Here is a 5,500-nt window from a genome sequence, read left to right as displayed (position 1 = left end):
AAAGCAAAAATCAATCTGACAATAAGTATAACAGCATGTACAAATACTTGTTATTTGTGCAAGTATATCTTCTTGGCAAAAATTTTCAGCTATAAAGATTGGTTAGCATAAATGGTCCCAAAGAAAACTGACAATGCAAATACTATAAATGGTTTAATTTTATATAAGGGGCCAATCAATCAAATGATTCAATTTTTATTGTAAAATACAAGCAGAAAATAATTCCTATTCAAATAATTTTAATGAAATAATTAAAAAAATTAGTTTAACTTTGCTTTGGAAAAATTAAAATTGTTAATTTTATTTAAGCTTAAAATGCCTTATGGATAAAAATTTATAAATCCAGGCATAATTCTAATTATGGTATCTATACTCAAAAGGGTAAAACCTTCTAAAAAGTTGAAACTTGAGTTGAAAATCTGCTGTTGTTCAGATCTGAACTATCTAAATGTATCCATCTTTCTGTCAACCTGCTCTATACGTTAGTCAGCATGCTGTCTAAAATAGAATCCATTCTGGAGGGTAATGTCTGCTGAAAATAACATGCTACATTCCTGTGCCAGAACGCGTTCTGTGTAACACCACTGAACATCTTTAGGGAGTCCTTGCCTAGACTTTCTACATTCATGACTGAGAGTGGCTTGCACTAAAATACTAGCCTCTGCTCTAAAATAAATTCACCAAAAAAGTAGCAGCATCAAATCTACTTAGAAATGATCACATTTGCCGCTATATAAGATAATCTTTCTCCCAGACTGTGCTTTACTGAGTCTCAAGAGCTCCCCCCCAATCCCCCCGCCCCAGCAGCTTCTGTCCCTGTCTGTTGGCTGCCCAACATTTTACCTTCCAGAGAACAGAGAGACCACAGGATTTAGTATGGGCAATGGGGTAGACCTGGGAAGATGGGGAAGAAATTAGTTTTCTCCTGAAAAGCATGAGATTGTAATACACACAAATATTCTGTAATACTTTTTCTTTTCCTTTCCTGGTGTTTGATTTGTTCTTATTGCCCAGCTCCCATCCCATTTAAGCAACTTTTCCTCTCAGTGTTTGTTAGCTACTATGTAAGTAAACCATAAAATTAACGTGGAAATTCCTGGTCTGAAGCTCCCAGGTGACCCTGACCAGAGTAAGTGCTGCCTCAGTGACCACTGTGTAAGTTTATGACCAAACACCAGATGCTGTCCTTACCCAGAACTCTTATTACCCCATAAGAGTAGGCAAAATTTACACTCAGTCTCAGAAACTTCGGGGTGAAAATAAAATCCCAAAAGACTGAGATTTATCTCTACTACTTTGATTCAATTAGGACTCTAAATAGAAATCAACCAATAGAAAAATTAAAGAAGCTAAATTTCTGAAACGTAGGAGAAGTGAACTGAGATTCTTACCTACTAGTCAAACAAGAGAACAACTGGAAATTAATGACAGAGAGGCAGAAACATTTCCTTTCAAGATAAACTGGTTTGCACTTTTCTTTTTTTTTTTTTTTGGACGGGGGTGGGTTACGTAAGTTCCACGTGAGTCCTCCAGGTGGGAGAGCCTTGTTGTTCTGCCTTTGCCTCTGGGCACCAGTGTGCATGGCTCCTTTTCAAGTTTCTACAGGAAAGTGGGGGACACACCCTTCAGTGACTCAGACCTCTCCCATGCCCATGAACAAACAGGAACAGACACATGGGGCTGGACAGACACATTGACAGTGCCAGGACCATTGTTACTAAAGATGACTTCAAAGAGAAAAGGATCTTCAGAAACCAATTTGAAGAAAGCTACAGCTGCAACTTACCCGTTCAAGAATATGTCTCTGCCTCCCATGCACAATGCAACCATAGTGGGAGGAACATACGCACTGTGAACACTATAATCCAGTGTTTTTTTATTGGTTCAAACTAATAGATGCAATATGATTCCACAAGGAATCTGAGTATTTTGCTACTGAATTCTCATGTAATTTATATTGATTTTATTGTTTTATTTTCCAGATACCTTAAGGTAAATGTGTGTTGTGCAATACAAATGTATAATTTATTTTATTAAAGGATAGATTTTAGTTTTAGCCTTAATAGATTCACTCCCTGTACATATGTAATCTGATTCTACATAAATTGCATTACCCATTATAGAATTGTGTTGTGACATTAAAATTATGGCTCATAGACTTTTCAAGTTTCTGTGACATAATGTGATGTGTTCCAAGCTAAAGAAGAATTTCACAGAAATTTCTAATACGTTGAGAACTCTCAGTTTTTTTTTTTTTTTAATGTGAATCATCACAGACACCTTAAAGCAGATATATATTATATAAGTTTATTTGGGGAAAGATAAAAAAAAGTCTTAAGCATATAAGGCATAGAAAGAGAAAACAAAAGTAGAGAAGAAAGAAGTGACATGAATTTTCTTAGAATCATATTGGTTTAGTCACATTTTTATTCTGTGGTTCTACCTTAGTGAAGCAGGATATCTCTGATTCACAAAGCGATGTCTCAGAGGAGTGTAACATGAATACCTTTCTCAGTGTAACCTTGAAATGCTGTACTCTTCAAAAGAAAGCCAGTCACCTCATGCTCTTGATCCAGAAAGATCACATATAATTTAGAAGGAATTAGATTTTATTTATGTATTAACTTAGACTACAAATCACGTTATCAATCACAAATTCCAATGTAGAAAATATGCCTTTATTTTTTCATAACTTTTGTCTTTATCTTGACATCCTCCTCATTTAGGCAGGTGGCAAGAGTGAAATAGAAACACAATTTTATTAGGTTAAAATTAGGATTCTCCTCATTCTTCTATCCACAGATTGTGTCTGAATTTCAAGGATTATATGCCCCTTCAACTAATTGGAAATCAGAGTGAAGGATTTCTGCTCTTGAGATCTTCAGATGGAGGACTTATCACATTTTTTTAAATACTATTTTATACTAGTACTTCAAAAAGTTGTAATTTCTGAATCTAACCAATCTTTCTCACCAGATTTTCCTGGTAATCTAATTAAACAAATTATGTCAGTGATCTAGAGTAATTTCCTATCTCCAGTCTATACATCAACATGCATACCAAACATATTAACAACAGAATCAGATTATTGTCTTGATAGATGAGGACAAGGCAACAAAAGAACAATGATCAAAAGAGAACAACACATAAACACACAGGCACACACACACACGCACACACAGAGACACATGCATACATGTGCACACACACACGCACACACAGACACACACAGACACATACACACACAGATGCACACATACAGATGCACACACGCACACAGACATGCACACACACACAGACACATGCATACATGCACACACACACACGCACACATGCGCACACACACACAAAATATAAACTTCAAGTGTGCGTGCAAGTTATGTTTTAAACAGATACAATAACTGTTTGGCTCATCATGAGAAAAATGTCTAGCTTTCCAAGTGACCTGGGTAAGCGACTTAGTTTCTCTGAGTTTCAGTTGGTTGTCTAAAACAGGGCTCTTCGTTCAATTGCTCAGTTATTCAGTTATTCAGGCATTCAAACTTTGACAAATATTTCTTGGTGAACTATCACATGCCAAGCACACACAGTTCTAGAGGCTAAACATGTAGCAGTGAATAAAATGGTCAAAATCTGTGTTCTCTTGTCGAATGCATCCCAGAAACAAAGGGGAGACAGGTAATAAACAAATACACAAATACATGTATAATATATCATGTAGCAATAAATAACATGAAGAAAAATAAAGCAGAGTGAGGGGCATAGAGAACAATGGCAGGTTTTTATTTTATTAGGAATGGTTGAAGGATGCCCTTATGAAAAGAAAAGGTGGCATTTGAGTAGAGACCTGAAAGAAGTGAAAGGAAGTGAGGGAGCAAGCCTTGTGGGCATGGGGTAAAAATGGGCAGAGAACTTCTGGGGAAAGGAAACAGCTAACTCAAGGGCCCTGAGGTGCTATTTTGCTTGATATGTTCAATAAAGTGGATGCAGCTGAACTTGATTGAGAGCGAGGAAGAGTGAGAGGAGATGACAAGGAGGCAATAGGGGAAGCCAGGGTCTGTAGGGTCATTAACTATGATAGCAGATGGGAGGCCAGGCATGGTGGCTCACATATAATCCTAGCGCTTTGGAAGGCTGAGATGATAGGATTGCTTGAGATCAGGAGTTCAAGACCAGTCTGGGCAACATAGTGAGACCTCATCTCTACAAAAAATTGAATACATTAGCTGGTGTGGTGGCACATGCCTGTAGGCCCAGTTACTTGGGAGGCTGAGGCAGGAGGATCACTTGAGTTGGAGTTGGAGGCTGCAGTGAGCTATGATTGTGTTACTGCACTCCAGCCTGGGTGACAGAGTGAGATCTTGTCTCAAAACAGACAAATAAAATTTAAAAAGTAATAATGATATGGGATCTCACTTCAAGTAAGATGTATTGGATGGTTTTGAGCAGAGGAGAGACATGAGCTATAATAGTTTCTGTACCATAGGTTAAATGTTAGTACACATGTTTTCTTGTTTTTTCCTTTCTCTTCCTTTTCATCTTCTTTCTTTGCCTTCTCTTCTTTTTAAAACATTCTTTTTTTTTTTTTTTGAGATGGAGTCTCATTCTGTCACCCAATCTGGAGTGAAGCAGTGTGATCTCGGCTCACTGTAACCTCCATCTCCCAGGTTCACGTGATTCTCCTGCCTCAGCCTCCCAAGCAGGTGGGATTACAGGCGCACACCACACCTGGGTAATTTTCGTATTTGTATTTTTAGTAGAGACAGGATTTCACCGTGTTGACCAGGCTGGTCTCAAACTCCAGTCTGTTATTGGGATTACAGGCATGAACCACCATGCCCGTCCCATTCTTCAATTTATATGAAATGTTTCACAAAGTTTGCATGTTATCCCTGTGCAGGGGTCATGCTAATCTCTGTGTCATTGATGTAAAATTTTAGTATACGTGTTGCAGAAGCCAACACTCTTTTTATTTTCTTCCCCCACCATCCACCTCCCTCCACCTTCTCCTTCCTCCTTCTTTTGTGTTATTTTTTCTGCTTCATTGTTCTAACCCACAGTTAGAACTGAGTTTGCATCCTGGCTTTGCCACTTGCCAGATGCCTTATTTGCATGTCATAGTGGAGGCCCTATGTGAGTGACTCTGGAATATCACAGGGAATATATAAAAAGACATGAACCAGCAAGTGTTCTTGAGAACCTAAGCTGCCAGGATCAACATTTGGCATCTTGTTCTAACAATGGGACTCTAACTTGCCTTCTAACATATCTTCACAGCAATGAGCCTGATCTGATTTCAGATCTGATGTCTTCCCTCCAGCCAACTTACATTACCTTTGAATGTTTTGACTCCACCTCAAGTCAATCCGCTCTTGTTACAATGCTTGGAAAATATCCCCTTCATACAGAGCCCACATAGCCTTCCAAACCTTATGCCATCTTTTGGTCCCTCAGTCTAGGTTTCCTTTTGATCTTTGCACCAACAGTTCTACAATTTTTA

At 38.2% G+C, this 5,500-nt stretch overlaps 1 non-coding gene across 1 annotated transcript; it reads right to left on the bottom strand.

Annotated features, from left to right (window-relative positions):
* Positions 1 to 4,854: 4,854 nt before the first annotated feature.
* LOC115895546 lies at positions 4,855 to 4,964 on the bottom strand. Its single transcript, XR_004055743.1, has one exon. It is a non-coding gene; the product is annotated as a U6 spliceosomal RNA (small nuclear RNA).
* Between the last annotated feature and the right edge of the window lie 536 nt (positions 4,965 to 5,500).

This window comes from Rhinopithecus roxellana, chromosome 21 (genome assembly GCF_007565055.1).
Source record: "Rhinopithecus roxellana isolate Shanxi Qingling chromosome 21, ASM756505v1, whole genome shotgun sequence".
NCBI lineage: Eukaryota > Metazoa > Chordata > Mammalia > Primates > Cercopithecidae > Rhinopithecus > Rhinopithecus roxellana.
Note: the sequence above shows the minus strand (reverse complement) of the source record. Positions and strands in the feature narration are given on the sequence as shown.